This window comes from Penaeus japonicus, unplaced genomic scaffold (genome assembly GCF_977035675.1).
Source record: "Penaeus japonicus unplaced genomic scaffold, GWHDUDI00000001_assembly GWHDUDI00000041, whole genome shotgun sequence".
Taxonomy (NCBI): Eukaryota; Metazoa; Arthropoda; class Malacostraca; order Decapoda; family Penaeidae; genus Penaeus; species Penaeus japonicus.
This window is the reverse complement of record NW_028234443.1, coordinates 19,511,539-19,521,538: the sequence shown is the minus strand read 5'-3', so window position 1 is coordinate 19,521,538 and position 10,000 is coordinate 19,511,539. Positions and strand designations below refer to the sequence as shown.

Sequence of the window (10,000 nt, the reverse complement as noted above, 5' to 3'; positions counted from 1 at the left end):
AGTGTCTATTAATTTCCCCAGCATATATATATATATATATATATATATATATATATATATATATATATATATATATATATATATATACATACATATATATATATATATATATATATATACATATATAAATACATATATATATACATATATATACTTATATATATACATTTATATATACATATTTATATATAATCATTTATATACATATATGTATATATATGTATATATATATACATATGTATATATGTATATATATATATATTATAATATATATATTATATAATATATATCTATATATATATATATATATATTTATATGTATATATTTATATATATATATATTTATATATATATGTGTATTTATAAATATATATATATATATATGTATATATAAATGTATATATATAAGTATATATATATATATATATATATATATACATATATATATATATGTATATATATATATATATATTTTTTTTTTTAAGTCATTTGCAAGGTATTGCAATTATGATCTTTTTTTTCGCAAAACACTGCGTTTTTAGCCAGAGTAGCGTAATTCTATCATTTTCTAGGCATTTTCATCATTCATTGTTTTGTTGTTGTTGTTTTTTTTTACGTTGCATATTTCGTAATAATCAAGGGACATTTTTTTTTAAGTCATTTGCATCATTAAGAGTATTGCTATGCAAGGTATTGCAATTATGATCTTTTTTTCGCAAAACACCGCGTTTTTAGCCAGAGTAGCGTAATTCTATCATTTTCTAGGCATTTTCATCATTCATTGTTTTGTTTTTTGTTTTTTTACGTTGCATATTTCGTAATAATTAAGGGACATTTTTTTTGAAGTCATTTGCATCATTGAGAGTATTGCTATGCAAGGTATTGCAATTATGATCTTTTTTTCGCAAAACACTGCGTTTTTAGCCAGAGTAGCGTAATTCTATCATTTTCTAGGCATTTTCATCATTCATTGTTTTGTTTTTTGTTTTTTTACGTTGCATATTTCGTAATAATTAAGGGACATTTTTTTAAAAGTCATTTGCAAGGTATTGCAATTATGATCTTTTTTTTCGCAAAACACTGCGTTTTTAGCCAGAGTAGCGTAATTCTATCATTTTCTAGGCATTTTCATCATTCATTGTTTTGTTGTTGTTGTTAAGGTATTGATTTTTTTTTTTCGCAAAACACTGCGTTTTTAGCCAGAGTAGCGTAATTCTATCATTTTCTAGGCATTTTCATCATTCATTGTTTTGTTGTTGTTGTTTTTTTTTACGTTGCATATTTCGTAATAATTAAGGGACATTTTTTTTTAAGTCATTTGCATCATTGAGAGTATTGCTATGCAAGGTATTGCAATTATGATTTTTTTTTCGCAAAACACTGCGTTTTTAGCCAGAGTAGCGTAATTCTATCATTTTCTAGGCATTTTCATCATTCATTGTTTTTTTTTTGTTTTTTTTACGTTGCATATTTCGTAATAATTAAGGGACATTTTTTAAAGTCATTTGCAAGGTATTGCAATTATGATCTTTTTTTTTCGCAAAACACTGCGTTTTTAGCCAGAGTAGCGTAATTCTATAATTTTCTAGGCATTTTCATCATTCATTGTTTTGTTGTTGTTGTTTTTTTTTTACGTTGCATATTTCGTAATAATTAAGGGACATTTTTTTTGAAGTCATTTGCATCATTGAGAGTATTGCTATGCAAGGTATTGCAATTATGATCTTTTTTTCGCAAAACACTGCGTTTTTAGCCAGAGTAGCGTAATTCTATCATTTTCTAGGCATTTTCATCATTCATTGTTTTGTTTTTTGTTTTTTTTACGTTGCATATTTCGTAATAATTAAGGGACATTTTTTAAAAAGTCATTTGGAAGGTATTGCAATTATGATCTTTTTTTTCGCAAAACACTGCGTTTTTAGCCAGAGTAGCGTAATTCTATCATTTTCTAGGCATTTTCATCATTCATTGTTTTGTTGTTTGTTTTTTTACGTTGCATATTTCGTAATAATTAAGGGACATTTTTTTAAAAGTCATTTGCATCATTGAGAGTATTGCTATGCAAGGTATTGCAATTATGATCTTTTTTTTCGCAAAACACTGCGTTTTTAGCCAGAGTAGAAAATGATAGAATTACGCTACTCTGGCTAAAAACGCAGTGTTTTGCGAAAAAAAGATCATAATTGCAATACCTTGCATAGCAATACTCTCAATGATGCAAATGACTTCAAAAAAATGTCCCTTAATTATTACGAAATATGCAACGTAAAAAAAAAAAAAAAAAAAAAACAATGAATGATGAAAATGCCTAGAAAATGATAGAATTACGCTACTCTGGCTAAAAACGCAGTGTTTTGCGAAAAAAAAAAGATCATAATTGCAGTACCTTGCAAATGACTTCAAAAAAAATGTCCCTTAATTATTACGAAATATGCAACGTAAAAAAAAAATAAAAAAAAAACAATGAATGATGAAAAGGCCTAGAAAATGATAGAATTACGCTACTCTGGCTAAAAACGCAGTGTTTTGCGAAAAAAAAGATCATAATTGCAATACCTTGCATAGCAATACTCTCAATGATGCAAATGACTTCAAAAAAAATGTCCCTTAATTATTACGAAATATGCAACGTAAAAAAAAAAAAAAAAAAAAAAACAATGAATGATGAAAATGCCTAGAAAATGATAGAATTACGCTACTCTGGCTAAATACGCAGTGTTTTGCGAAAAAAAAAGATCATAATTGCAGTACCTTGCAAATGACTTCAAAAAAAATGTCCCTTAATTATTACGAAATATGCAACGTAAAAAAAAACAAAAAACAAAACAATGAATGATGAAAAGGCCTAGAAAATGATAGAATTACGCTACTCTGGCTAAAAACGCAGTGTTTTGCGAAAAAAAGATCATAATTGCAATACCTTGCATAGCAATACTCTCAATGATGCAAATGACTTCAAAAAAAATGTCCCTTAATTATTACGAAATATGCAACGTAAAAAAAAAAAAAAAAAAAAAAACAATGAATGATGAAAATGCCTAGAAAATGATAGAATTACGCTACTCTGGCTAAAAACGCAGTGTTTTGCGAAAAAAAGATCAAAATTGCAGTACCTTGCAAATGACTTCAAAAAAAATGTCCCTTAATTATTACGAAATATGCAACGTAAAAAAAAAAAAAAAAAAAACAATGAATGATGAAAATGCCTAGAAAATGATAGAATTACGCTACTCTGGCTAAATACGCAGTGTTTTGCGAAAAAAAAGATCATAATTGCAGTACCTTGCAAATGACTTCAAAAAAAATGTCCCTTAATTATTACGAAATATGCAACGTAAAAAAAACAAAAAACAAAACAATGAATGATGAAAAGGCCTAGAAAATGATAGAATTACGCTACTCTGGCTAAAAACGCAGTGTTTTGCGAAAAAAAAGATCATAATTGCAATACCTTGCATAGCAATACTCTCAATGATGCAAATGACTTCAAAAAAAATGTCCCTTAATTATTACGAAATATGCAACGTAAAAAAAAAAAAATAAAAAAAAAACAATGAATGATGAAAATGCCTAGAAAATGATAGAATTACGCTACTCTGGCTAAATACGCAGTGTTTTGCGAAAAAAAAAGATCATAATTGCAGTACCTTGCAAATGACTTCAAAAAAAATGTCCCTTAATTATTACGAAATATGCAACGTAAAAAAAACAAAAAACAAAACAATGAATGATGAAAAGGCCTAGAAAATGATAGAATTACGCTACTCTGGCTAAAAACGCAGTGTTTTGCGAAAAAAAGATCATAATTGCAATACCTTGCATAGCAATACTCTCAATGATGCAAATGACTTCAAAAAAAATGTCCCTTAATTATTACGAAATATGCAACGTAAAAAAAAAAATAAAAAAAAAACAATGAATGATGAAAATGCCTAGAAAATGATAGAATTACGCTACTCTGGCTAAATACGCAGTGTTTTGCGAAAAAAAAGATCATAATTGCAGTACCTTGCAAATGACTTCAAAAAAAATGTCCCTTAATTATTACGAAATATGCAACGTAAAAAAAAACAAAAAACAAAACAATGAATGATGAAAAGGCCTAGAAAATGATAGAATTACGCTACTCTGGCTAAAAACGCAGTGTTTTGCGAAAAAAAAGATCATAATTGCAATACCTTGCATAGCAATACTCTCAATGATGCAAATGACTTCAAAAAAAATGTCCCTTAATTATTACGAAATATGCAACGTAAAAAAAAAAATAAAAAAAAAACAATGAATGATGAAAATGCCTAGAAAATGATAGAATTACGCTACTCTGGCTAAATACGCAGTGTTTTGCGAAAAAAAAAGATCATAATTGCAGTACCTTGCAAATGACTTCAAAAAAAATGTCCCTTAATTATTACGAAATATGCAACGTAAAAAAAAACAAAAAACAAAACAATGAATGATGAAAAGCCTAGAAAATGATAGAATTACGCTACTCTGGCTAAAAACGCAGTGTTTTGCGAAAAAAAGATCATAATTGCAATACCTTGCATAGCAATACTCTCAATGATGCAAATGACTTAAAAAAAATGTCCCTTAATTATTACGAAATATGCAACGTAAAAAAAAAAAAAAAAAAAAACAATGAATGATGAAAATGCCTAGAAAATGATAGAATTACGCTACTCTGGCTAAATACGCAGTGTTTTGCGAAAAAAAAGATCATAATTGCAGTACCTTGCAAATGACTTCAAAAAAAATGTCCCTTAATTATTACGAAATATGCAACGTAAAAAAAAACAAAAAACAAAACAATGAATGATGAAAAGGCCTAGAAAATGATAGAATTACGCTACTCTGGCTAAAAACGCAGTGTTTTGCGAAAAAAAGATCATAATTGCAATACCTTGCATAGCAATACTCTCAATGATGCAAATGACTTCAAAAAAAATGTCCCTTAATTATTACGAAATATGCAACGTAAAAAAAAAAAATAAAAAAAAAACAATGAATGATGAAAATGCCTAGAAAATGATAGAATTACGCTACTCTGGCTAAATACGCAGTGTTTTGCGAAAAAAAAGATCATAATTGCAGTACCTTGCAAATGACTTCAAAAAAAATGTCCCTTAATTATTACGAAATATGCAACGTAAAAAAAAACAAAAAACAAAACAATGAATGATGAAAAGGCCTAGAAAATGATAGAATTACGCTACTCTGGCTAAAAACGCAGTGTTTTGCGAAAAAAAAGATCATAATTGCAATACCTTGCATAGCAATACTCTCAATGATGCAAATGACTTCAAAAAAATGTCCCTTAATTATTACGAAATATGCAACGTAAAAAAAAAAAAATAAAAAAAAAACAATGAATGATGAAAATGCCTAGAAAATGATAGAATTACGCTACTCTGGCTAAATACGCAGTGTTTTGCGAAAAAAAAGATCATAATTGCAGTACCTTGCAAATGACTTCAAAAAAAATGTCCCTTAATTATTACGAAATATGCAACGTAAAAAAAACAAAAAACAAAACAATGAATGATGAAAAGGCCTAGAAAATGATAGAATTACGCTACTCTGGCTAAAAACGCAGTGTTTTGCGAAAAAAAGATCATAATTGCAATACCTTGCATAGCAATACTCTCAATGATGCAAATGACTTCAAAAAAAATGTCCCTTAATTATTACGAAATATGCAACGTAAAAAAAAAAAAAAAAAAAAAAACAATGAATGATGAAAATGCCTAGAAAATGATAGAATTACGCTACTCTGGCTAAATACGCAGTGTTTTGCGAAAAAAAAGATCATAATTGCAGTACCTTGCAAATGACTTCAAAAAAAATGTCCCTTAATTATTACGAAATATGCAACGAAATATGCAACGTAAAAAAAAAAAAAAAAAAAACAATGAATGATGAAAATGCCTAGAAAATGATAGAATTACGCTACTCTGGCTAAATACGCAGTGTTTTGCGAAAAAAAAGATCATAATTGCAGTACCTTGCAAATGACTTCAAAAAAAATGTCCCTTAATTATTACGAAATATGCAACGTAAAAAAAAACAAAAAACAAAACAATGAATGATGAAAAGGCCTAGAAAATGATAGAATTACGCTACTCTGGCTAAAAACGCAGTGTTTTGCGAAAAAAAGATCATAATTGCAATACCTTGCATAGCAATACTCTCAATGATGCAAATGACTTCAAAAAAATGTCCCTTAATTATTACGAAATATGCAACGTAAAAAAAAAAAAAAAAAAAACAATGAATGATGAAAATGCCTAGAAAATGATAGAATTACGCTACTCTGGCTAAATACGCAGTGTTTTGCGAAAAAAAAAGATCATAATTGCAGTACCTTGCAAATGACTTCAAAAAAAATGTCCCTTAATTATTACGAAATATGCAACGTAAAAAAAACAAAAAACAAAACAATGAATGATGAAAAGGCCTAGAAAATGATAGAATTACGCTACTCTGGCTAAAAACGCAGTGTTTTGCGAAAAAAAAGATCATAATTGCAATACCTTGCATAGCAATACTCTCAATGATGCAAATGACTTCAAAAAAAATGTCCCTTAATTATTACGAAATATGCAACGTAAAAAAAAAAATAAAAAAAAAACAATGAATGATGAAAATGCCTAGAAAATGATAGAATTACGCTACTCTGGCTAAATACGCAGTGTTTTGCGAAAAAAAAGATCATAATTGCAGTACCTTGCAAATGACTTCAAAAAAAATGTCCCTTAATTATTACGAAATATGCAACGTAAAAAAAAAACAAAAAACAAAACAATGAATGATGAAAAGGCCTAGAAAATGATAGAATTACGCTACTCTGGCTAAAAACGCAGTGTTTTGCGAAAAAAAGATCATAATTGCAATACCTTGCATAGCAATACTCTCAATGATGCAAATGACTTCAAAAAAAATGTCCCTTAATTATTACGAAATATGCAACGTAAAAAAAAAAAAATAAAAAAAAACAATGAATGATGAAAATGCCTAGAAAATGATAGAATTACGCTACTCTGGCTAAATACGCAGTGTTTTGCGAAAAAAAAGATCATAATTGCAGTACCTTGCAAATGACTTCAAAAAAAATGTCCCTTAATTATTACGAAATATGCAACGTAAAAAAAACAAAAAACAAAACAATGAATGATGAAAAGGCCTAGAAAATGATAGAATTACGCTACTCTGGCTAAAAACGCAGTGTTTTGCGAAAAAAAGATCATAATTGCAATACCTTGCATAGCAATACTCTCAATGATGCAAATGACTTCAAAAAAAATGTCCCTTAATTATTACGAAATATACAACGTAAAAAAAAAAAATAAAAAAAAAACAATGAATGATGAAAATGCCTAGAAAATGATAGAATTACGCTACTCTGGCTAAATACGCAGTGTTTTGCGAAAAAAAAGATCATAATTGCAGTACCTTGCAAATGACTTCAAAAAAAATGTCCCTTAATTATTACGAAATATGCAACGTAAAAAAAAAACAAAAAACAAAACAATGAATGATGAAAAGGCCTAGAAAATGATAGAATTACGCTACTCTGGCTAAAAACGCAGTGTTTTGCGAAAAAAAGATCATAATTGCAATACCTTGCATAGCAATACTCTCAATGATGCAAATGACTTCAAAAAAAAATGTCCCTTAATTATTACGAAATATGCAACGTAAAAAAAAAAAAAATAAAAAAAAACAATGAATGATGAAAATGCCTAGAAAATGATAGAATTACGCTACTCTGGCTAAATACGCAGTGTTTTGCGAAAAAAAAAGATCATAATTGCAGTACCTTGCAAATGACTTCAAAAAAAATGTCCCTTAATTATTACGAAATATGCAACGTAAAAAAAAAAATAAAAAAAAAACAATGAATGATGAAAATGCCTAGAAAATGATAGAATTACGCTACTCTGGCAAAAAACGCAGTGTTTTGCAAAAAAAAAAAAACATAATTGCAGTACCTTGCAAATGACTTCAAAAAAAATGTCCCTTAATTATTACGAAATATGCAACGTAAAAAAAAAAAAAAAAAAAAAAAAAGAAAGATGAAAAAGCCTAAAAAAAGATAAAATTACGCTACTCTGGCTAAAAACGCAGTGTTTTGCGAAAAAAAAGATCATAATTGCAATACCATTACGCTACTCTGGCTAAAAAAGAAGTGTTTTGCAAAAAAAAAAAAAAAATTGAAATACCTTGCATAGCAATACTCTCAATGATGCAAATGACTTCAAAAAAAATGTCCCTTAATTATTACGAAATATGCAACGTAAAAAAAAAAATAAAAAAAAAACAATGAATGATGAAAATGCCTAGAAAATGATAGAATTACGCTACTCTGGCTAAATACGCAGTGTTTTGCGAAAAAAAAGATCATAATTGCAGTACCTTGCAAATGACTTCAAAAAAAATGTCCCTTAATTATTACGAAATATGCAACGTAAAAAAAAACAAAAAACAAAACAATGAATGATGAAAAGGCCTAGAAAATGATAGAATTACGCTACTCTGGCTAAAAACGCAGTGTTTTGCGAAAAAAAGATCATAATTGCAATACCTTCCATAGCAATACTCTCAATGATGCAAATGACTTCAAAAAAAATGTCCCTTAATTATTACGAAATATGCAACGTAAAAAAAAAAAAAAAAAAAAAAACAATGAATGATGAAAATGCCTAGAAAATGATAGAATTACGCTACTCTGGCTAAATACGCAGTGTTTTGCGAAAAAAAAAGATCATAATTGCAGTACCTTGCAAATGACTTCAAAAAAAAATGTCCCTTAATTATTACGAAATATGCAACGTAAAAAAAAACAAAAAACAAAACAATGAATGATGAAAAGGCCTAGAAAATGATAGAATTACGCTACTCTGGCTAAAAACGCAGTGTTTTGCGAAAAAAAGATCATAATTGCAATACCTTGCATAGCAATACTCTCAATGATGCAAATGACTTCAAAAAAAATGTCCCTTAATTATTACGAAATATGCAACGTAAAAAAAAAAAAAAAAAAAAAAAACAATGAATGATGAAAATGCCTAGAAAATGATAGAATTACGCTACTCTGGCTAAATACGCAGTGTTTTGCGAAAAAAAAAGATCATAATTGCAGTACCTTGCAAATGACTTCAAAAAAAATGTCCCTTAATTATTACGAAATATGCAACGTAAAAAAAAACAAAAAACAAAACAATGAATGATGAAAAGGCCTAGAAAATGATAGAATTACGCTACTCTGGCTAAAAACGCAGTGTTTTGCGAAAAAAAAGATCATAATTGCAATACCTTGCATAGCAATACTCTCAATGATGCAAATGACTTCAAAAAAAATGTCCCTTAATTATTACGAAATATGCAACGTAAAAAAAAAAAAAAAAAAAAAACAATGAATGATGAAAATGCCTAGAAAATGATAGAATTACGCTACTCTGGCTAAATACGCAGTGTTTTGCGAAAAAAAAGATCATAATTGCAGTACCTTGCAAATGACTTCAAAAAAAATGTCCCTTAATTATTACGAAATATGCAACGTAAAAAAAAACAAAAAACAAAACAATGAATGATGAAAAGGCCTAGAAAATGATAGAATTACGCTACTCTGGCTAAAAACGCAGTGTTTTGCGAAAAAAAGATCATAATTGCAATACCTTCCATAGCAATACTCTCAATGATGCAAATGACTTCAAAAAAAATGTCCCTTAATTATTACGAAATATGCAACGTAAAAAAAAAAAATAAAAAAAAAAACAATGAATGATGAAAATGCCTAGAAAATGATAGAATTACGCTACTCTGGCTAAATACGCAGTGTTTTGCGAAAAAAAAGATCATAATTGCAGTACCTTGCAAATGACTTCAAAAAAAATGTCCCTTAATTATTACGAAATATGCAACGTAAAAAAAAACAAAAAACAAAACAATGAATGATGAAAAGGCCTAGAAAATGATAGAATTACGCTACTCTGGCTAAAAA

The 10,000-nt window shown here is 28.0% G+C and overlaps 1 long non-coding RNA gene across 3 annotated transcripts in view; it reads right to left on the bottom strand.

Moving 5' to 3' along the window:
• Positions 1-2,118: 2,118 nt before the first annotated feature.
• LOC147466801 (uncharacterized) overlaps positions 2,119-10,000 on the bottom strand; it is a 16,129-nt gene continuing 8,247 nt past the window's right edge. The window contains exons 1-4 of one of the 3 annotated variants that reach the window (XR_015190767.1): positions 8,220-9,987; positions 6,531-7,619; positions 2,557-6,170; positions 2,119-2,192 (exon numbers count right to left, since the gene is read on the bottom strand). This is a non-coding gene — a long non-coding RNA (uncharacterized LOC147466801). Of the gene's footprint in view, positions 2,193-2,556; positions 7,620-8,219; positions 9,988-10,000 lie in introns of those variants that run through there. The other 2 variants (XR_015190766.1, XR_015190765.1) reach the window with 2 other exon arrangements.